We start from the raw sequence: 23894 nt of genomic DNA, 5'->3' as shown, positions 1-23894 counted from the left end.
GAGCACTCACCTGGATATCGAAAACAATTTCAATTTGAAAAGTTTAAATACCTTTAGAAGAGGAGAGAAGAGGCAGTGTCTCTCGAGAGAAAGAGATCGCGAAAGAGATGAAAGAGCGAAGGAAACAACCGCGGACGAAGAGCGCAGAACTCGATTAAGGACGAAGACGGAGCGAAGGCGCGAGGAAAGGAGGTGATGGAAAGCACGTCGCTTTGAGCAAGTGGTCGGTATTTCGAATTTCCCTTTAATTTGAAGTATAAGGACGCTGTCCCTGCTGCCTCGCCTTGTGGAACTCGCAACCCTCTCAAAGCAACCCCTCTCTTTCAAAGCGCCCGGGACTCTTGCGCCCTCGATTCATCCGACCGAATCTTCGACGCTTCCCTTCGCTCGCCTCGTCGCCGCTTATCGTCGACGTTGGTCGAATTCGCGAATTGGTCTCTCAGAGAAACAGTCTGCGTCGTAAACCTCCGGGGCTCTCTCGCGCCGCCCGAGATTGCCACCCCACGCAGCTGTCTACCCTCGCTGAGAATGCATTTTCGGGAAAAAGGGCGCGATATGCGGCATGTCGTGGAATATTGAAACGAGATATTTCTGAGAGACGACGGCGAGACGCCCACGTACGTATTTCCTTAAATATATCGTTCTGCACGCCGGTATGTTCCCTCTCGCGAAGAACGATGTGTTCTCTCCCGCGCGATCAAATTTCTGATCCGTCCGCGATTGCGTTTGCCATCGATGAAAAAATACTAAAAGCGAGGCTACGAATAAAAAGTATTATTGAAATTGTAATCGTAACGACGTATAGAACATGAAACGTATCATCAAAATTAAAAAAATATATATATCTATTGATCTCGACCTGATTCGAAATATGTAAAGGCTATTTCGAAAAGTGCAGAGGTCAGAGATGAAATATCATTTTACACGGATCAATCGAAACGGCAGTTTTACTCCGACACCATTTCTATCTGCAATATTTTCTATTTCGAATCAATGTGCCATTATTACGCGTGACCAATACAAACTTCTTTTTTATCATGTTGAAGAAATCTAGTTTCAAGCAACAATAATAACTATCCTAAAATTACGTCTTTCATATAGAGGAATTTACAAAAAGAAAACTATCGTACGATTAATTTTACAAAACTTGATATAAGCACACTGATTACAATTAGAAAATCACGAAAAAGATCCAAATAGTAAAAAAAATTAGATTATTTATTCTAATTCAGTAATCGTAATGATTGTAATAGTTAGATTATAATAAAATCAAACAACGTAGTGAATTGTAGTTTAATACTTCACTGGTTTACAGTAAAGAAATTACTGACCAGTGTCCCGACTGCACAAAGATTATTCTTAAAGCTTCGCGATATTTTCGCCGCCGCGATACTCAATATCGAAGAAACCACGCTCGGAATCCCGTGGCGACAGCGTCAGCAATTAAATGTAGCTACGTTCTACAAAGTTCAACACGAGCGACACGCCGCGCGCCGCGCCGCGCGTCCTTGTGCTTGCGAGTCGCGACGCCAAAACTTCCGACGCGAACTTTAGGTCGCCCGCGTCTCTCGCGAAAGTTGAACCGCTGCATCTGACGAGAACTTATTGTCGGCTCGTAACCACATCCGATATCACGACGGTGACGACGACGACACCAAGCCGCGGGATCGCGGCGACGACGTATCACTTGAACTTTAATCGTATGCGAATTCGCAAAAAGACGAAAAGAAGGTTCAAATGATAAATATGAAGTAAACAATAAAAGGGTAAATAAAAAGGGAAAAAAGAATTTCATGTCTTTAAATTACGAAACTTATATTACCAAGAATATATGGCCAAGAAATCATTTAATTACTAGTAGGTTACTTTTTGTTTGCTTTGAAATTCCTTATCCATACTGTTCCTTAATTTATCTCGTAAGCTTAAATTTTCAAAGTTAAAAGCTATTAGTGAAATGTATGGTATGTATGCAGGATTGGAACACATAGGGCATACGGCATGATTTCCGAAAATATATACCAAGCATGCCAACAAAGTGTTAATAAAGAAGAAACTATTTAAAGATGTATATGTACATATTATATATATTTTACACAACTTTATCGCTTTTATTATATGTATATGCAAATCATTTCTTTACTGTCTTCAATAACGTCATCATGATAATTATTTTTGAAAAGCAATAAAATGATATAAATAAAGTAACAATATAATTATCTAAGGTAAGTTTTATCTCTTGCAAACATATGTATAATCATGTAATTATGCGAGAAATATTATTAAAAATCCAGACACATTCTTAAATTGCTAATTCTGTCGACAATTCTCACCAAATTTACTTTGATTAATTATATTGATTAGTTCCTATAAATTTTTTGACTTGATTTAACTAATTTGATATTAAGTCAACATGTTTTAGGAATGCATTCTTCAAGAGACAGCGGAAGACACATATAAAGCGAATCGGAAGGAGATTGGAAAAGGTTTCGATAGCGGAAACTCGGTGAAATTGTCGCGCCATATTCCACGGATCACGTAATCGCCGTCCGCGTTTAATTAACTTCTAGTAACTACGATTTCGTTCTCGCCTTTTCCTCTGACCCCGGCCCCTAGCTTCTCTGCTCGGTCCAGAGAAAATAATTGCCAGCCGTAATTACGGACTTTTCCTCCTCGCTTCCCTGCACGTTCTTGTCCCCGCTATCTATCCTCTCGCCATTCTTTCTCCCACGTCCCCTCTAATTCAGTCTGTTTAACGGGACTTTTCATCGCGATGTAACCGATTGTAATGAATTTCCGCCAAATGCATTTTTAAGTTCCTCCATTTTCCGGCGCTTTTAAAGCATCCCTGATAAGCGAGATGTATTCGTTGTGTTTCACATTTATACATTCATTAAATCGCTCTCCAGCTATTCACATGAATGAATCTCTCACTCAGCATTACAGCAATTTTTTCATGCAAAATAGTTTAATCGCATATTTAAAAAAAAAGAAATTAATACATAAAATATAATAATATATAAAATTGCATCTCTATTTGTGAGTAATATTAATCGAGAATCATAATTTCTTCATATATTTTATATTCTATTTTTAAAATTCTATAATTAGATATTTTGAATAATTCCATTTTAAATAAAAGATTCAAAGTACTGCACGATGTCCGCGTCCACAACAAAAAATATAAATTCGTATAATAACTACGTTCTTTTTCAATTTCCAATAAAATTCTTGAATATGAAAATGCGCTTCGCTATTCATTAAAAACGTCACGTTTCCGAGCGATCCACTCGGATCAATGGATGGCGTTACGATGAGAAAGATTTTCCATTATTCTGCGATTTGCGGTCTCAGTGCCGCGTTACAAGTTGGATAATTTCTTTCGAAACGAAGAAAGTTAAATGAGTCTTTTGCGGAACTTCTATGCGAGTCGAAAGTCGAGAGAACGAAGACGACGGAAAGGACAGATTTTTCTGGGACACCGTGCACCGCAACGCTCCGACTCACGGTCGATCACGATTCGAATGGATAATAATTTTTTTTTCTCATCAAACCACCCTTCCCGTACGTTTTCACTCAATGTCTCCTCATCGGCCATCTCGGTATGCATTCCCGTTCCATTTATCGTTCCCTCGCTTTTTCTCGACCGCTTTGTTTACACGAGCGTGTACTACATACGCGTGAAATAACGAGAGTGAAAGGACAGAATACCGGAAGCGAGGGATAAGGGGGAGGGACATGCAGGAGGTGTTTGACAGAGCGTATCGTAAAACGGAGGGTATACTTTAGCGAAATTTAAATTCACCTCACTAAATGACTCGTAAACCGGTGGTGCATGATCGTTACAGGCAATCAGTACGGAATTATTTTATGAGAAATTTTAGAATGATATATAAGTAGAGATACATTTTTAGGGATAATTAGAGTATATATTGGTCGAATAAAATTGATTAAACAATAGTTTTACATCCAATCTATATTTTTTACAGCAATCTATATTTTTTAACGCTTTTTAAATGTCTTCTATTACATTTCATTGATTTCTAATAAAATTAGCTCTCTTTCTTTCTTCCTCATTATAAACAATCTCTTAAGAGAATCTCTTCTCATTTAAAGATAATTTCAGCATTCTCATATCGTTATTTGGTTATATTTTTGTGTATGTGCTACATGACACTATTTCACTTATTAAATTAAAATTGAAGTTCAAACAGAAAAGTTGATCCGGTTGACCACAGTGCGCGATAATACAATGGTTAGTTATATATATATACGAACGGTATCAAACGGAGAACGAAAGGGAGAGGAGAAACGATTCCCTCTGGCACTTTTTTAACGTGGCGGTCACGTGTTTCCGCAATTAAACCGAGAACGGGGCCCTTCGACAATGGCCTACAAACACGACCGTGCCGTGTATGTGTATAGCCCGGTGGCATTCGCCAAAGTGCGTGTTTGCGCGTGTATTCGCGAGTCGTGTTGGCGACTGAGCGCGGTTGAGAGAATAATTAAACGTGAGATAATTCGGCTTTTGCCCCGGTGAAAAAGCTTATACGAAATGAGAAGTCGAGGACAAAGAGTGAACGCAATCGCGAAACGGGAAAGTATGTTCCGTCGTTCGATTAATTTTTCGATAGATATATGTTCAACTATGCAGTCATTTCTTCGAAATTATCCGCTAAAAAAAAAAATGCGATCATACAAGTACTATATTAATTTCTTTTAATGTAACAATAGAGTTTTCTTCTCAATTTTAAAGAGATTTAATCGCACATCTAAATTGTTTTCCATTTTCAGTAATATATTCGAAAGATTTTTTGTTTCTTGCATAAGCTGATTGATTTTTCACAAGATAGGTGGTACGCCGGGTCCACACGATACGATCGGCGATTTCGCAGTCGCCGTCATTCCGGAGATCACGATTTTAGTGGAATGGCCTTTAATTAACCCGGCTTTAGGGGGTGTAAGCCGGTTATCTCTCTCTTGATCTTGAAGGGTGTAAGTCCCCTGTACTTACTTACTAACCACTTCTCCCTTCACGCGGGGATGCCGGATGCAGGGCGTGATCATGTGCAGCGTGCGCCTGTCTGGTGTATTTTATCTCAATCAATGTGACGCATACATTCGTGAATCACGCGCCATATGATTATATTTATCAGTCGTATTTATAAAACACTTTCCGGGAGATAATGTATCTTGCGATAATAAGACATGCGTTTAAGTGCACGATGTCAAAATAATACTCTCCGGTATTCTTTACATTGCAAAATTCTTTCATGGAGATTATACAAGGATAATATAGATAGTCGACTCTGTGTGTGTGTGTGTGTGTGTATGTGTGTGTGTCGTCTTAATCTTCCTAAAAGTGCACCGGAATTCATCCAATTAGCGACGCAAAGTAGCAGCCAGCTACAACGATCGTAATAATATTACATGTTCGCTATCTCGAGGACGATAACCAGAACTCGTGGCTAGAAAAAAGAAACGGACACGAACCGCGCGTTAAGATATCCCGTGGAATATTCAATGTTTCCCACTACAACCATGGTGTCTTGAGATTGTCACTGTACACGTGTAAGAACTCCGTGTGCGCGCAGGAAAAGAATACGCGGTCGTGTCGTTGGGAATAAGAAAAGCATGAAACGAGAAAGGTGGAACGACGATGTTGGAAATGGAAGAAGACGAAGAGCGGGAGAGAAGGAGAGACGGGGTCTCAGGGAGAAAAGCTGCAGAGCGAGAGAGGGAGATCGAGTGGACGAGGAGTCAAGGGTGTTATTACTCCTGCGGGATGGGTGGCGGCGGCGGGAGCGAGCGAGAGTAGACGGATGGCGCCCAGGAGGGTGGTAAGGCTCGGCTACCAAATGGTACGAACATCGTCCAGATGCACCGGTACGGCTATACCATCGCGCGCGCGGTACCTCCCGCGAGTGCAACGGAGGGGTCCGTGCCGTATCGTACGCCGCCGTTGCCGCCCGACTGCGCACCACTCTCGTTTCACCGAATTACCTCGTTCTGGTCGTTCGGTCTGGCGACCGGAAGTTGACCGCGCGAGCTGAGAATATCGATCGGTCCTCATCCTGAGCGGAGCGCGCCGCGTGTAACGACGCCCAGGCGAGAGCGAACGAAGAGGAGAGAAAGGAGTACAGGCTCGTTGACATGATCGAACTTGTCGTATGGTCGAGGTATGGTCAAAAAAAAAAAGAGAGGAATAGGTACATGCTACGTTTTCCAAAAACAGTGAGCACCGAACGAATGAATCCTTCGCAGATATATCCGACGGTAGTCACGGCGTACTCACGGTGTCCTCATCATCGTTGTCGTTCGGAAACGAGGGACGGCGATGGCACGGAGAAATCAGCGGGGCGCAAGAAACGCTGACTCCGAGCATCGTCCATCGGATCGCGTGGACTACTACGGCGGATCGAACGAGAAACAGAGAAAAAGAGAGTCCACGGGGGTGAATGAGCAAAGAGGAGGACACGGGGATGGATAACACGCGCGGAGTGTCTACATCATCGTCGATGGAGTTCGTTCGCGGAGAAGCTTCTTCGAGCACGAGCGAGACGATTACACAGGACGACCAAGCGAAACGAGCATTGATCTGCGACGCTCGTTATGATTTCAGGGTTACAAGGAGACGCGTCCCAAATTAATGCCCGAGTTGATCAAATCGTCGTGCCAAAAAAAAGCCAATCTCTCTCTAAATCAGAAAAAGTCTTTTTATTTTGATGATCGATGAAATGGAAAGGATGAACGTATGGAAAGCCTCCAGAAAGAAAAAGTTTTTCCGGTTAGAGAAAAGTAATTAAATGTTCGTACGAAGGTAACTCGTCACATAATTCCGTACGATCAGGACGTAGATAACGCCTATGTCATGCTCGAGCTCCTCCCGATGCTCGGTTCTTCCAGAAACAGGAAGTACGGTGGCCGTCCGTTGCTGCTGGTCTAACGTCGTTCTCACGATGAACAGAAAAAGAATGTCTTTTAAATCTCCGATTACTATTACCGAGGGAGGGAAAGGGGAGAGAGAGAGAGAGAGAGAGAGAGAGAGAGAGAAAATATATATACAAATCGTCGCATTATAACGAGCAAGAAGCAGCGCGTTACTGCGTTTCACGAAATAGATATATTCTCTTTCAATACTATATTAATTATAAAAATTAATATAGTAAAAGTAATCAACGTAAGTAGATCATTTGTTAGATTAAATTAAATTCACACGGACCGATTTCTATTTATCAGCAATATTTATCTCGTTAGCGTGAAAGTTAAGGAGACGAGACCGGTAATAAAATCGATAACATAATATTCCATAAATCTTGCTTGGCCTGTATTTCCTCAAAGAGAGACAGCGGCTGTGCCCATCACGGAGGATACGAAAATTGCAAGGCGCGGATTTCAGGGTCGGCTCGCGACGAGAGTCCTTTGCGGATCCCGCGGGGCCGTGTAAAGAAGGAGTACGAGACGACGAAGGAGGAAGATGCGGGCTTTAAGCGGAGGCGTTGCCGTGGAAAATGAAGCTTCCTAGTGAGATTTCCTTCAGATCTTCGTATTGAGAAAGGAGACACAAACGGTCGGATGGCAAGGGCGGGCAGAGGGATGTGATAGCAAAGCTACGAGCACAAGGGAAGAGAAGTGGTTTGCTCGGTACGTGAGAGCGGGAATCAGGTTGACGATATTAGCCCGATTATACGCCCTCCGATCCACAATTTTCCGAATCACCAGCATCACGCGCGCCATTAGCTCTCCGTACTTTTTTTGCCGTGTCGGATAAACGCGTTTTCCATCTCTGCTAAGATGAGAAGCCTCACCTTCCGTTGTCCTCGCTTCCCCATTCCTCGCTTCTGTTCGTCTTCGTCCATCACAAATATGATATGTAAGCCTGCGTTAATGTATTTTAAAACCATCGTGTAATCTCATATATAAAACAGTACGAGATCGCAACATCCGACATGTATAAAACAATACAAGATCGCATCCGACTCACAACAATAAATATTTTTGTTAAAAATTAAAAGAAAGAAATGTTTTTGTGTTTATATCCTAATATTGATATATTATTTTCAGTATTTTCATACTCAATCTATCACAATGACTTTTTATATCAAGCTTTTAGCAGCAAATCACTAAATGGAATTAAGAATAAGGGTAGATTAGAATTTGAATGATATTTAATAATTTATTGCGATGAGTGTTTTTCGTTAAACGTATTTGTAAATTTCCGCTCGTCTCACTATAAATTATCCTCTTGTGCATTGCATAATATATGTGCATTAACTTGTGGAATACACCGTTTCCTCACCGTCGTGATTTTGCATTAGGATGTTCGCGGTGCGTATCGCGGGGTACTGCTTTCCACGGGACGAATAAGAGCCCTTTTTAATTTAATCGCTCGGCGAAGTTGTTACGCTGTGATTACGGCGAAGCTGCGTTTGAAGCTGCTCGCAAACGAAACAATCTTCCGATTTCATTGCGCAATTCGCGCGTTCCCCTCCGGACATATTTTAATTCTACGGAGTGCATCCAAGAGATTAAATTTCGCATGTTAGTCCGGCGTGCGTCACGCAGGTTGGGCTCGGGCGGAAATTTCTAAACAGAACGGATGGCAAAGCAAACGCGGCACTCCGAGACCCCTGAATTCATTTCGGGGGATGGGGAGAGGGAGTGTAAATGTATACAAACATGTATGTATAGATGTGTGTGTATATATATATATATATATATATATATATATATATATATATATATATATGCACGCGCCACGGAAGAAGACATTACCGTGGAGATTACCCCGGGGAGGGCGGATATCGTCGGAATTTTATGCCACGTCAGTACGAGACGCTCGACCCCTCGTCAGCGCGTTCCGTTAGTACGTTCCTGTGATCGTCCGCAACCACGGAATGGACCCGGTCGTTCAAGTTGTCCGTAATTCTCCGAAGTCTAGCGCGCTCATCCATCATCGGTCTATCACATATAATCGAAATAATGAGCAAGAAAGATGGCGCAATATATTACGTATATGTATATGAGCCATGTGTTACGTAGATAAGCAAACGTAAAATTTTACTCTTTAAATTTTAGATATAATTAATTTAAAGCCATAAATTTATTTTCAATTTTTCTTCTTTATAGAACCGTAAAAGAGTTATTTAAGATCCATATACTGCGCTATCTTTCGCTGATGTGCACGGATATTATATATATATGTATAGCTGGAAGATACGATCTGATGTAATGATACTTTCAACCTTTTTATAATCTTCATTTCTCATGTAAGGTCTCTAAATATAACGGAAATGCGATTTTTGTCGAACGTCGTTCTCGACCGATGTCCTGTCATAGCGCATAGAAGGAGATAAATCGTCCGTATGTATTTCTTTTTAGAGACTTCAGCTCCCCTTCAGCTTCGTATTTATCGATATCCGCAAACAGCTCCGATGCAGCTAATGGCCTCAACATCGAGAAGTAGCGAGGAATCGTTTTAGTCGTGGTACGCATTCACGAACGACGTTGCTACTACTCTCGCGCAGCATTCCCTGTGGTGATGATCTCCGTCGAGGTTTATCAAGGCGGAAGGTAGAGGATAGTACGTCGCGATTGCTTTCCAATCATCGACATATGCCGACTTTACGCCGAATTAGCTGCCAGCCCGATCGAAGACTCGGTGATAATCGAGAGGCGACTCGTCTAAACGAACAGGAAAACGTTCCCCCTCGCGAATTATTTATACGACTTCCGCTCGGATTCCGATGATCGCCCGACGTCGAAACGGGAATTGCTAATCGATAAAAAAAAAGAATAGCGCATCCCCGACATCGCCATTCGATTATCACCCAATAACTTGTAACGTTGAGTTTCCCGACTTTCCGTCCGATATAATACCTGAACTTTGTGAATGGTGAACACTCGCACTGCTAACATAAGACTTCCCGGAAATCATGCTCGTATTTATAGCACCTGGTATTAACGATATAATTTCGAAACTAATTACGATCGGTGAACGAACGAAGAAACACGAACGGACGGTTCTCTAGAAAATTAAACTACGGCGCGTCGCCTCACCTAATTAAGAAATCCGTCCACATCTTCGCCTTTCAAGATCGAGCGGTGCAGCCGAGGTACGATAAGGTGAAAGTCTAACGGCAGAAAGAGAAAAAGACCGTAGAGGAAGGCCGAAACGGTAAGAACCGTAATTAAATCGGAGCGAAATCCCGCGGAATAATTAATTGGAGAGCTCCTAAAGTATACCGGGCGCGTCGGTGGACGCGTAACGTCGTTAGCTAAGGGCCTTTCGAGGGTCGTAAACCCCGCAGGCGGCCCTTTGGCGATCCAGGCATCCCCCTTTTCATTTTCAAGAGGGGACACGCTAAGAGCGGAATGGAACAAGAAAGGGTGCCAGTTTTGCTCTTCTAGCTCTCCGGAAAACAAAATTATTCCGAGCTCGTATCCGGAAACCGTCCAGATTGTTTACTCGCCCCCGTCGACGCGTTTTGCGTCTAATGTCATGAAAATTGTATCGTTAATTTCGTATCTGGATACTACTCTCTTTATTATTATGATAAAAAAATACGATTTCAAGTTAAATTATACGAATATCTTGCACTTATTTAGAAAGGTCTGATCACATATTATTCCTACACGGAAAGAACGATTTTATTGAAAGGTCTAGAAATTTTGCTAAAATCAAATCTGAAAATAATTTTTTGTTGAATCATCAAAATAATTTGTTGGAATGTCAAAACTGATAAGCATTGCTATAAAACGTTTTGATATTTTAGCAATCATTTTGACTTTCGCACAAAATTATTTTGATTATTGAACAAAAATTATTTTCAGATCTGGATTCAACAAAATTGTTCTTTCCGTGCAGATTTTTAGATTTCTTTCTCGGACAGATACCTATACATATATTACAGAATAAATTCAAAATTGGCAGAGCGGAATATATCTCATTAATAATTTGATGATCTCGTTTGCAAATTTGTTAGATATAGCTTAACGTTTTATTTAAGCGCTTTAATTATGCGTAGGCACGTAACGATTGAATTCGATAAATGTATTTTCACATATGTAAAATAATTATAAGCTGGAGATATTTGATATTCAATTTAATTTAGCACAATTTCGTAACGTGTAATATTTATAAAAAAAAAAAAGAAATTCCATGCGTTTTGATCCTCCTCCTTGCTCATCGCAGCGCATATTGCAATTCACTGAATTATAATAAAATACAAATAATACACCGTTGTCAACGAGGATAATTAAAATTCCTTAAACGCCATTTTCCATAGATATTACCATATATTCCATCCACTTGTCTCTTCAATTAATGCCTATAATTAGCTGAGCGTCTGTTTGACCGCGAATCTCGACTGCGAAACTGCAATCGAGTGCCCCGGACATATTAACCAAGCCGTGAAGCGACACGACGTACCCAGACTGCGCCTCGAAACCGCGGGGTTGTATTCCTCGGAGCATCCCTCGTCGAGAGGGCGACCGCGCCCGTTGTCCGTGCCCGACTGTTCTCAAGCAGAACGTCACACGCGTGTCGACGAGATTTGTGCGGCTGGCCGGAATGCGAAGCGCTTGCGGTCCGGACGTCGTTTCGCGGCCGTGGCGCGAGGAGCGCCCTCGCGAAACGAGCTTCTTGGCGCGGGTCCAGCCGCCACTAATTAAAGGAGAGAAAAGGCAACGCGCGCTCGCGAAAAGTGATTCCCGCGAATGGTTAATGACCAAAGAGCCAGATCTTTCGACGTCGTTCGTTCGATTGTCTCATTAAAGACACTGCGGTCGTGTCTTCTCTATGAAAGATTTCTATATTTTCCGTCTATTGTTTCAATTGATTATATTAATCTTGACTCTCCCCGGTAACTAAATGTGATTAATTTATCCTGCAACTGAGGTAAATTCAAATAAATGTATACTTTATAAACAAACAGATTTACTGCTACGTTCCATCAATGTGTATTTTACGTATTTATTCGTAGTACTCTCTCGAAATAATACCTATAATTGACAATGATAATCGACTTTTATGATCTTAAGTTTTAAGAATACAGGTTAATAACTATGTGTACGGCGATTAAAATCGGTGATTAAATACGTCAATTAAAAGATTCAGATTGGCCACGTACTTATCGTTGAAATTTTAAATGTCTGCCGTAAAAAGCCCGCCACTGGAACGTGACGCTACGCCGTAAATTCGTTCCGGTTTGCAATCAGGCGAACCGTGCGGATCGCATTCCGCGCGTTCTTTGTCGTTCAAAGAAGGGCAGAGGGTGGCGTGTCGACCGGTATTTATCCTGAACGCAGATCGCGGTTTACGGAGTGACCGGTGGTATGCGAAGAGAGCAAGACGATCACCAGAGATCTCCGCGCACTACGGCGCGACGCGTCTGTTCTCGTCGTTCTTCTCGCGCAGTATTCGCGCACATATTCCATGCACAGCGAACTTTGAGGGGAAAATCGCGACCGTTTTAAAGACCGTAAGGAGACCGGGACGGAAACGCGTAAAGAATAACAATGGCGAAAGAGAAAGAGTGAATTACACGGAGACGGCAGGCGCGTATGGATGGACGAGCATGCCGCTATTTACGATCGTCGCATTGCGGACCGAGTCGCATTTAAAATCGACCCAGTTTTTCGAAGATTCGCTAACGTGAAACCCGCTCCGGACCATGTGCGTCTCCCTCCTTCTCCTCCTTCCTGCCACCCCTCTTGGCGCCTCAGCGTGGATTCGCGGTTGTTTGCGCGTGCTTTACAGCGCTCCTAAGCTGTGCTACTTTCGGTAAGAGATATGTCGTGGCAGAGCGATATTTGCATTATTTGCTGATTTATGCGAGCGGCGCACGTTACAGATTCTAGACGTCTTTCAGCGTGCATATGAGTTACGACGATTTCTTATGAGAGCCGTACGTCGCGCAACGGAAATTGATACATCAATGATCAGCATTGCAGATGCCCCCGACGACGCAATGCAGTGCCATGCATCCGAAATCGATCCGCTTTCATTTATCTCGTTACTGTGCATCCGATCTTAGCGCAAGTGGCCATTCTGCGCGAATCTGCGCGACGCATTCTTCATCGATCGTCAATCGTCTAATCCCGCGAAATTTGCATACCGCCAATTACAATAATCGATATCTTCGATTTGATCGACGTTTGCTATTGCAGTCCTCGACTCACGTTGGCGCGTATCCAACGAGACTTTCGTGGAAAAGAAGCATGCGAAAGAAAAAAGCGCGGCGTATACAGATTGAAGTCAACAGCTGGGGACAAGCAACACCGTACTTTTTAATTCCAACAGAAGCGTGGCAATAATTTGCGTTGAAAGCACGATTATCGATGGAAAAAAAGAGCGTATAAAGATGTAGTTAAAAGAGAGAATAATTTTTGCAGGATATTTTTTGTCGAATGCGGCTTCAATTGTGGCGAGCAAAGATATTTCCGGAATATTTGCAAAATAATGAAGCATTATCGCTGGAATAAATAATCAAAATTAATATATAATTTCGTAACAATCGAATAATTGAACCTAAACGATTAACCTTTCATGAATAATATCCTCAAATGCGATCGATTAAATTTAATCTTTTAATCGATTAATTTAATCGCTTATTAATCTTTTCCATTATAAGTAGGTATATCCTCTCTTCAGCCTCAATAATCATTATTGTATTTCATTTAATCAATGTAGCAAGAAACAATAGCATTTAAAAAGCAAAAATAAGAAAAGCATAAATACGTGTTTTAAAGGAAGAAAAAAGCATCTTATAATCCTATTACGTTTTACAGCGTTACTTAATATCTTTCCAAAAGGAACTCCGACATAAAAGTCATTTCGATGTTCATGTTTGTACAAATATTGCGTTCAAAATCCAACGCAAACTAAACATTTTCAAACGAGCAACATATTTTCAACGAACAAACAACGTATCGCAGAAAAAAAGTTCGTTCCATTTTTCAGTGTTTATTTTTTTATTTTTGGAAATGTGCGTGCATCATAACTTAATGATGAAACCCGACAGAGAATGCCGAACATATTCGAAACCAATCCCGCGGAGTTTCTCATCGCTGGCCCGAACTTTGGCAAGATTTCGAGTCTACATGAATATTGTCTGGGTGTATTACGTGGGCGCCTCTCGCCTGCTCGCCCCAAGGCGTACTGTCTATGCGAAAACATATTCGGGGGTTATATACAGGTATACTCTTACGACCGCTATAACTTGCGCCGTCTCCCATCTGCCATGGAAATCTATCGTATAGGCTTTTGAGGCGTTCGGCGTTCCCTTGATTACAAAATACATATCTCGAGAGTAAAAAAGAAATGGATCAATTGCTGTATCGAAATATTTCAGTGCTGCATTTCAATTGACCTTTCCAGTTGTTTAACTTTAATACGCCGTGATTATATCAGGATGTATGAATAACTTCTGGGATACATACGTATCCTCTAAATTCAGCCGCGTATTTTCATCGCTCCAATTTAATTTCCTACTTAAAATTTCTCTCATATGAAACAGATAACCTAATTTCTTGTTCGCTCATATGGTATTTGCGACCTTTCCCTTTCTCTTGCAGGAACGAACGGCAATGATCACGTGTACATAAATGTATTTATTCGTCACGCGCGATTCCATTTTCCGCTGTTGGAATAAAAACGTTCATACCGAGCGTAGAATGACGGCAGTTATTATGCGACTAGTGCGAAGTTCAACTACGAGCGGACGTGCAGCGTGTACCGTTACGGGCCTTACGCGAGCTTCTATTTCGAGTAAATGTGTCGTCGCCTTAGTCGTCATCGTGTATTGCCCGGCGTCGCCCTTCACTGATGGCGTACGCATTCACGATTACTCCGGTGGAGTATAGGCACTCTACTCATTCATGCCGGCAACGGATGCTTTATTGGCCCAGATTAGAACGTGAATAGAGCAACGGACCCAGTAGCAAAGTTGCTACCGTGTTCCCGCGAGCACATTTTCCTCCCTAGTCCTTCTCCAACCGATTAAAAGAACTAACTTTTGTACTCTTGATTTAAATTATTTTCAAAGCGTTAATGTTTTGTTAATCTTTCTATCATCAAAACCTATGTCATACATTACATTCTATAATATTATATAGATATAGCATATAATCATTATATGTATAATAGAAATATTGTTTCATTAGTGCAATATTTGAGTAAATTCACGTGTACTTGTGTATTAAAATAAATTTTGAAAACTATTAAACATTTAAGTAGCTGCGTTTGTTATCCCTATTAATGTCTATCAATAAGTCGTAAAAGCCTTACAGTAGTAGAGTTTAAGCAATCGATTGAATATCTAAAAGTGTGACTGATGTATTTTTAAAGAATAAACTTGATATGATGAAAGTCTCTTCAGTAATCATTACTGTAAGATATTCCTATGCTTTCTGTTTAAAAATATCTAACACTAGATTCAATCATTATCCATTAACAATGGATTAGATGATAAAGTTAAAAATTAAGGCAATGAAAGATTTCACACAATATTTTATAAAATCTTACGTATTCGTTGTCAAAGATGTACTCAAATCTTCATGGAAGTAACGTAGAAATTTTTTACAAGATGCTCACCTGCAACAGAAAGAGCGTAGAATAATTAATAAACATATTATTAGCAAAATTTTAAATTTAAGAACTTATTTCAATGTAAAAATAAATCATTGTGGTAAATAAATAAATTCGCACATAAATAAAAATATTAACAAACAGCTAAAAAAATATAACAAGTATAAATGTCCGTGCCAAGACATTTCACCGAGAAGATATATATCATATAGCAAATTAAGAACAAGAAAGAAAATCGTGTATAAAAGAAAGCAAAGAACGAAGAAAAGTATTTAAATACTTATTAAATGAAAAGATGAAAGTGCCCTTTATTAAACACAGATGAAAAACAAATTTGAGATGATCGCACAGAGAAAGCATAAAGAATGGAAAGGCAAGAGGGATACTGTATCGCGAGGGGTGTGCTCAAAGTTTTTCCCGTTTTCTTATACTGGACCAACGGATGGAGGGCGAGAGGAAGATCAGCGCCAAGAACTAGAATGGTCGGTTTGGATCCAAGATGTATGCTTTCTCTCCTTCTCCCCATCCCCATCGTCGTGCCGCAAGTCCTTCCAAGATACTCTCCACCCCTCCTCTTATGCCTATGGCTGAGAAACTTCGGCAACGAAACTTTCTTACTGATCTCGAATTGTACCCGCAAGGCTTGCCCACGAGAACCATGGACCTTAATGCCCTTAGACGGAATCACAAACGCGCATGTAACGACTTGGCACGAACCAATGCACTCCTGGACTCCTTGAGGCGAAGACTTGGTTACTTCTTAGAAATACCGTAATCGCCTTCCGTTATCAAGGGAAATTACCAAGGAAGATACCGCTTATATATTAAACGTATTTAGCCATTTGATAATAATTTAAAGAGACAATACTATAAATCAATATGTTTCATCTTGAAATTATTTGAAAAAACAAACTTTAAGCGAAATAAGGAAATAAAATAAATATATCTTAATTCTAAAAATACATAAACCAATAATAACAGATATCTAAACTATTATGAAATAAAAAATGTCATATATGAAAACTAAAATGGTATTATCTATGTAAATCTTTCTAACATTTTATAATTGGAACATAATAAAGTGTCCAAGTTGTGCGAAATTTGTCGCACACATAAATTATGAAAACTTAAATACATAAAAGAATATCCGCGTCATGTCCTGAAATACGCATCTCACCTCTAAATTAATATTGCGATAAAGAAAAGGAGTTAAATTTTGTTACACATCGCTGTCAACTGCTGCGAAAGCTACATAGCACAGTGCTCAATTCCCAAAACGTCATAACGCGAGGCTAATCCGTCAAGTTGACGGGAATGTGCTCGAAAACTCACTTAGGGTATAAAGCGAATGACTGATGAGAAGATATATAAGTGATGAAGTTATTTCCCAGCGTAATTTATATGCGCTCATCTGTTTCGAGTGCAACGTTTTATCGCAATACACGTACACCAATTCACGGCGGGCTCCTGTGTCAGATGACTGGTCCCGGGCGCGTTCCCGGAGCGAGACTTAAAGCGCTCGCTCTATTTGACGATAATCCGATTGCGCGGAAGTAAATCGCGAATTACGTGTTTACGATATAATCGTACGAGATCTAATCATGTCGAGAGAGAATTATCAGCGGCGCGATGCTGAACGATAATAATAACAATAATAATAAATTTCGTTTGTCATACTTGATAACAATTACGTGCCAGTGGATTCGCAGCCGATGCCGTTCAGGGTAATTTGGAATGCGCGAACGCTTCGATTAACACATTGCCGTACGCCCGTGTAAACATAGTATACCCACCCGTTACAGGCTACTACATTATACTGCAATAGCCCCATAAACCGTAAACAAGTACATAGTTTCTACCTGAGCAGTCGCCGTCATGCAAAATCGTAAATATGTCGTTACACGTAAACCAATAATATCTCGTTAATTCGTTCGTATATTTTACGGACGTGTTCGCAGAAATATTTCCGCTTGGAAAGAAATGGGAATTAATTAATTAATGGTGAAAATCGATTGGAATGATACTTCCACGGTCCATAGATTACGATTGCCGTATATCCCAGAAAATTCTATTGACAAAGTGCTCTGTTGAGCATAATTGAGATAAAATAATTTGCACGAATGTTTGTTTATACGGTGAGAGGATTTAACTACCGGTTGCACGCGGGTATCTGAAAAAACAAAGTGGAGAAGCGGCTGAGCAAATAAAGATGTTGCCGCAGTCTTTCAGATCTTATCTCGTGGAATGATAACCACAAGCCAATCCTCCAGAAATATCCGAACAAAGGGATAGCAAGATGATTCCAAGGGAAAAAAATAACATATACAGAAGATAATGGATGGCCGTGCAGAGAAGTGGTCCTTTTAGCCGCAGATGCGGAGATCACAATCGCAACACTGGACTCGGAACAATGAAGAAGGGAAATCCAGAAGGAGAGACCGGATGACGATAGATTTGAAGGATTCACGGGTATTTTTTCGAAAGAGGATTCCGTCCGGAAAGCAGTCGAGAAAACAAAGGGGAAGCGATGCGACGACAGTATACGCCGAAAGTGGAATCAAGGAGGAGAGGAGGCGTGGAGATGGGACCCGAGGAAAAACAGGAGGGACGAGAAAAGGCACGTATATCGATTACCGCGTCCGATGTCTCGAGCCTCAAACAGGACGGAGGAAAGAAGAACGTTACCGAGAGTACCGACCGACCGAATCTCATTCCTGTCGGGTTGCGAGCAAATCCTCCTACCATCCAACCGAGCTTCCTCGAGCCTTCGTGGCGTCGCGGAATCCCTGATTTTCCGCCCGTTTCCGAAAAAGGCGAAGACGGCTCCCGCCTGTGATTCAGGGATTTGCCGGAGGTCGAATTCGCGCGGACGTCGCATCGCGCCAGTGCGACAGAACTGTCGAAACGACGGATTCCTTCGCGGGACGCGGCCGAATTTATTCGAGAATTTGAATTCGATAAAATCATAAAATCCAGGATCAATATATTATTTGGATATTGGATATACTGCGCGCGTCGTCAATTTTTAACCCAATATCAGAAGACTCATAATTGTGCATATTTAAAATTCAAACAGTCGCACTACAGTGGTCTAGGATCTAGAAACTATAGTTTGCTGGAATATCTTAATGAAAAATATGTAAAGTGTTTGCAATTTGTTTACTTCAAATATGCAACAATATTGAAAATATATGCGAAATATTGCGGACTACATAGCGGTCGTGCCGTCGTTAACAAACGCGAGCTGGCCTTCGATTTTTTCTCGCTCCAATTCCTACAACACCTCAAAATAGCGCGGTCCACTTTTTAGCAAAGAACGTTCGATTCGCACGTCGATTTTCAGTTCACGTCTTTTTCATTTTGGGAGATCGTGCCTTCCAGTGGGTAATACGTGCTCCTTTCTCTCTCTCTCTCTCTCTCTCTCTCTCTCTCTCTCTCTCTCTCTCTCGCGCCCTTCTGCCGTTGCCATTGGAGGCGAACGTATTCGCTCCCTTTCGTTCGATAATCTAATACCACGATCGTTTAACATCGGTATATCGCAATACCCCTAATACCAGGTCTGTCGAGGCATGTTGAACGGATTACCATGAATGCCAATGAGCAAAATGCGATTTTCAAATAGCAAGTAAATTTACATGGAGATGCAATCTGTTTACGTCTCTTGCGAGACTATTCATTTGTTGGTCATTCAACTTATCAGCAGATAATGTTCCGACAGATTTATACCAGTTGGATTCTAACTAACTTACAGTTAGAGTTACAGCTCGTGCAGGTTTAAGAGTCTATCGATGATTCCACATTTTGCTTGCACATTAATATTTCACATTAATTTACCGTTTTCAAACTCTTACAGATACATATCATGCAATTATACAATTTTACTCATTAATTGGAAATTACGAAGCCTGAAGAAATCAGCAAAAATTTGCAAATATTATGTTAAAATGATCATTTACGCAATTTCTTGATTGGTAATAATTATTTAAAGTTTTGAAATTCGGTTGAATATCTAATACATCATATTTACTTTAAATCAAATATTGAATTAAGATTCCATACATGTTAAAACTGTAATATTGTATTATTTTATTAATTATGTAATGTTAATAATGCTAAATATTAATTACTTCAACTATTCATTCGTTTATTTTACGTTTCACCGTAATTATTTTTGTAACCAAGATTGGGTAGTCGATTAATAAAATCGATTTTACGCGGGCAAAGAGCAATTCCGAGAAAGGAAGAAATGGCTGCGGTCAATGGGATTAAATGCCGGCCCTGTGTTAAAAAGCACCACTAATTTGGGAGGCTCTTATACCTTCGGCCTTTTTGCACGATCCAGGCGCTAAAGCGATTATGGTCATGGTAATTCCACGAATTAATTCCTTCCTGACCCACGAGCCCTTTCAATGTACGCTATACAATCTTCGTTATCTACGAGGTCGTTATAGAGTCTCTGATTTTCCAGCAATTCGAGCACTGTATATAGACATATCTCATCCATCGGATCGGGCATGCTAAATAATCTTATTTCGTCAATCAAACGCCTTTGACCGAATTACTATTCCCGCAAAAATTGCAATCGCACCACTTTCACTCGTAAGATGTTACGTGTATTATCTGCAAAAAATATTATTTTACCAGCAGTGAATAATTCGTGTGCGCGCGGGCAGCCATCCAGGGAAACCCCGCTGAGATTAAAAAGTTGCCCCAGCTTATGCCTGTGTGTTATCACTGTTAACAATGTGTTAATTAATGATTAAAGTCACTCTAGTTGAAGCAAGTTTTAATCACTTCTATGAAACTAACTGTCACGCAAACTTTAAATGTCTTTAACCGAGCCCCGAGCTACTCTTCGCAGGTTATAGTTCCCTTGTCTTATGAAAATAACCGATTCTGCACGGAATAACGTAAATGTCGAAAATATCTGGAGCTTGCATCGCTATCGACAGTACTTGTGAAATAAGATGAGAAGCAGGGTTACGCGTACAGATGAATGAACGTACTCGAATCTGTTGATCGAATGACACATTTAATCTATTCGCCCTTTGCGATCTGAACAATGCTATTTGTAGCATAAACGAAACTGCGAAATCCAATTGCACGATAACACAATGCAAAATAGAGATTACGCAAACATTTTCCCCTTGTCCGTGACAATTCGCGCATTGCCGACAGTCGCGCGCCGGTACCGGATGGAATTATTGCACCGCCGCGATTCACAATTCTCCCCCGATGCACGCCGGGCGTATATGTTTATGCCGCCTTTAATGACACCGCCCACCCCTCGTGTGCTCACGGGCACTTAAGCACCCGAATTAATGGAGTGGAATTAAGGCAAAGGAATAACTCATTCGTACGCATAACGTCGACAGGGGGTGCGCTACACCCCCCGGACCCCGACCTTTAATAACTTTATTTCGACGCGGGAGCTCTCTCTCTCTCTCTCTCTCTCTCTCTCTCTCTCTCTCTCTCTCTCTCCCGCCCCCTTCGCTTGCGCTCATGACTCGACCACGTGAAATCCCATGAACGCACCCCGAATTCCCGACGAACGGTTAAGTGGATCGATCTTAATTCATCCTCATACCCTTGTGTTCGTGGGAAGAAAACTATGTCCCCTTCATCTCCATTCTTTGAAATATTTGAATCCTTGGGCTGGAAATAATAATATAATTGTATACGGAGAAAAGCGGCTACGTAATGCTTCTACAGCATATTTTTATTGAAAATACAAGAAAGTGGCACTACAAAAATATAAACATATTCGGAGATTTTACTAAAATTTGTATTAATTCATAAATAAAAAGACTAATTTCATTCCGTATATAAAATAACAATTTGTATAATGTTTGTATTTGTTTGGAAAACAATATCTATTTCTTTTATTTAAAACAGTAATTTTTCGAAAAATGTTTTCACTCCTGATAATCCAATATTTTCCGATGACGTAAAATCAACCCATAAATTTTGTAAAAATAAAAACAAACGAACATGGAATATCTAAATATTTAACTATATTGCTGATGTAGAAGAACGTTTATGCAAACAATTTAAAAAATATCATATTTCATAGATATTTATCAAGCAAAATGATAACAAAAGAATACACCAATAGACACAAAAACACTATTTAGCTTTTCTGAAGTTTCATAATTATTAGAGATTGATCTAAAAACGAATTATGAATAAAACCTGGCCAAAATACGAATTTCAGGCGTGTTCATTCATATTCGCCGAGTAAAATGCATATTCGAGTTTTAGTTATCTGAAATTCGTTGAAGCAGAAAAATACATAGTCTTCAGTTATTAACCGTATATCGATGAGACTCGAAATTGTGCCACCGAAGCAATCGTGATTGGCGAATTTTTATTATTCTACAGTTTCTATCGTCGTTTTACCCTCGCATCGACCATCATGCCCAACGAGTTGTCCACTTACAACCCTGGCTTATCTACACGCGCATGCCAGATAGGAGAACTCGCGGAAGGGTAAGGTTCGCCTGGATTTCCAATTAAACTTTGGCAATTGTCGTGCTAATTATCCGCTCTCTGGACATTTTCCAGATTAAATAAACTTTTGGAGAGGGAGGGAGATATACATAAGCGTCATGCAGCTATCTCAAATTTGTTGGTACGATTGATATTAATTACCGGATAACGCCAATGATAATTCATCTATTTCTTGTAATAAACAGTTTTAAAGATTTATATAAACAATAATTTTCTTACAATTAATTATAAATATTAAATAATATGTTGTTTTTTTCTTTGTAGGTAATCATAAAATGATATTGCAGAAATCTTCAATTTATCATAAAAATATCTCTTTCTCCAACTAATATTGTTAATTACTTGGTTAATTATTATAGGTAGGGAAAATAATAAATTATTAAAAAAAAAAAATGTTTTACGTAAAACTATCTCTATTTTTAGGGTAAATAATTTTCTTTACGATATCTCTAAAAATGTATTGTTTTCTTTTGAACCCGTCAATATAAATTTAACGCTTCTTGTTCAAAGAAATTCCTCTATCGTAATATAGCGGGGGTTCTAAAGGACAAAGTCGGTAAAATCCGAATCCGCGACATTGAATGCAACATGGGCTGAACAAGACCCTTCGAGAAAATCTTCCGTGGGATAAGTGTCAAGATCGCAAAGGCTACATCAACCTAGTTTCTTTTTCGTGCTCCAACAGGTAGGTTAACCACAGTTGACAATACTCGACAATGCAGCGGGAAAATTCGCACTCTCCGCGCCGGGAGTTCGCCCTTCTCCTGGAAATGTTCTGGCACGTTTTTAGCTCCCGGGCTAAAGCGCGCGCCACCCCATCCCCCGTTTCCATCAAGGATCTCTTTGTCTTCTTTGTATTCTCGCCTTCGAACAATTCTTTCGATTTCGCCGGCGCTTTTCGTTTATCCGCTGTATGATCCAATTAGCTCTGGTTTATCTGTACCACTAAAATCGTTATTTCCGTTTTTCATTGTTTCTCTCACTTCCTCCTTATCCCAATCTTTACGTTACGTTTTCTATTGCGAATGGCTATCTTAAGCATTATTTCCATAGCTCTATATTGTATAGAATACCTTTTTTATTATATTTATTATGAAACATTGTCCAATTTTTACCTAAATTGTACTACCGCTAGATTGTTTAATTTGTATTTTCTCAAATATTATATTGTTTATTTTTTATGTACATCTTGTGACACTGCATAAAAAGGATATTAAGGATTTGTATCTTGAATAGGATGAATAAATCTTATTCTACTGAAAGTTGCCATTTCTTTTTTCATTTTTTATTTATTGTTATCGCACCCGTTTCAATGTAATGATTGATATACATCACAATTCGTAATTGTAAAAATGTTTCGAACGATGAGAATCGAAAGTTTTGAAATAAATATGAAAATAATGTGACTGTGAGACTTCTGTTAAAATATATTTCTATTCAACTTCTGTATTCTTTTGTACTTCATCTTACTGTTGGCGAGAGTTGGAAAGATTGCGAGTCTAGGTCTTACGGTTTCTGCATTTCCTCGAGACGACCGTTATTCACATACGTTAGACAGTTAAAGGAAATATTCATCGAGATAGATTCCGAGACCTTTCCCGACGTATAATTCGATTACGCGGAAAGACAAGTTCTTAGAGATATCAGAAATTACATTGTACCGGCATCGGAAAGTTGCACTTTCCATCTACAACGCGAAACAAAAAAGAGTATACGCCGGGAAATGTTTAAGACATTTCTCGGGATAATGAGACGGCATGGAAAAAAGTTTGCAGCGAATATCAAGAATCTCTATGTA

General features: G+C 40.1%; 1 protein-coding gene and 1 long non-coding RNA gene across 3 annotated transcripts in view; both read right to left on the bottom strand.

Annotated features, from left to right (window-relative positions):
- Positions 1-23894, bottom strand: part of LOC105455922 (Krueppel-like factor 6) — a 329696-nt gene that overhangs the window by 127740 nt on the left and 178062 nt on the right. The gene's annotated exons all lie outside the window — the stretch shown is intronic.
- LOC105455925 lies at positions 3421-16980 on the bottom strand. 2 transcript variants are annotated; one of them, XR_975181.1, is made up of 4 exons: positions 16764-16980; positions 15524-15592; positions 8773-8958; positions 3421-5081 (listed from the first exon to the last, which is right to left on the bottom strand). It is a non-coding gene; the product is annotated as an uncharacterized LOC105455925 (long non-coding RNA). The 2 variants fall into 2 exon arrangements; XR_975180.1 differs by lacking the exon at positions 3421-5081 and adding an exon at positions 8154-8504 and having other exon boundaries at positions 16764-16978.

Source organism: Wasmannia auropunctata, unplaced genomic scaffold (assembly GCF_000956235.1).
Source record: "Wasmannia auropunctata unplaced genomic scaffold, wasmannia.A_1.0 LD335828.1, whole genome shotgun sequence".
In the NCBI taxonomy this organism is placed as follows: domain Eukaryota; kingdom Metazoa; phylum Arthropoda; class Insecta; order Hymenoptera; family Formicidae; genus Wasmannia; species Wasmannia auropunctata.
Note: the sequence above shows the minus strand (reverse complement) of the source record. Positions and strands in the feature narration are given on the sequence as shown.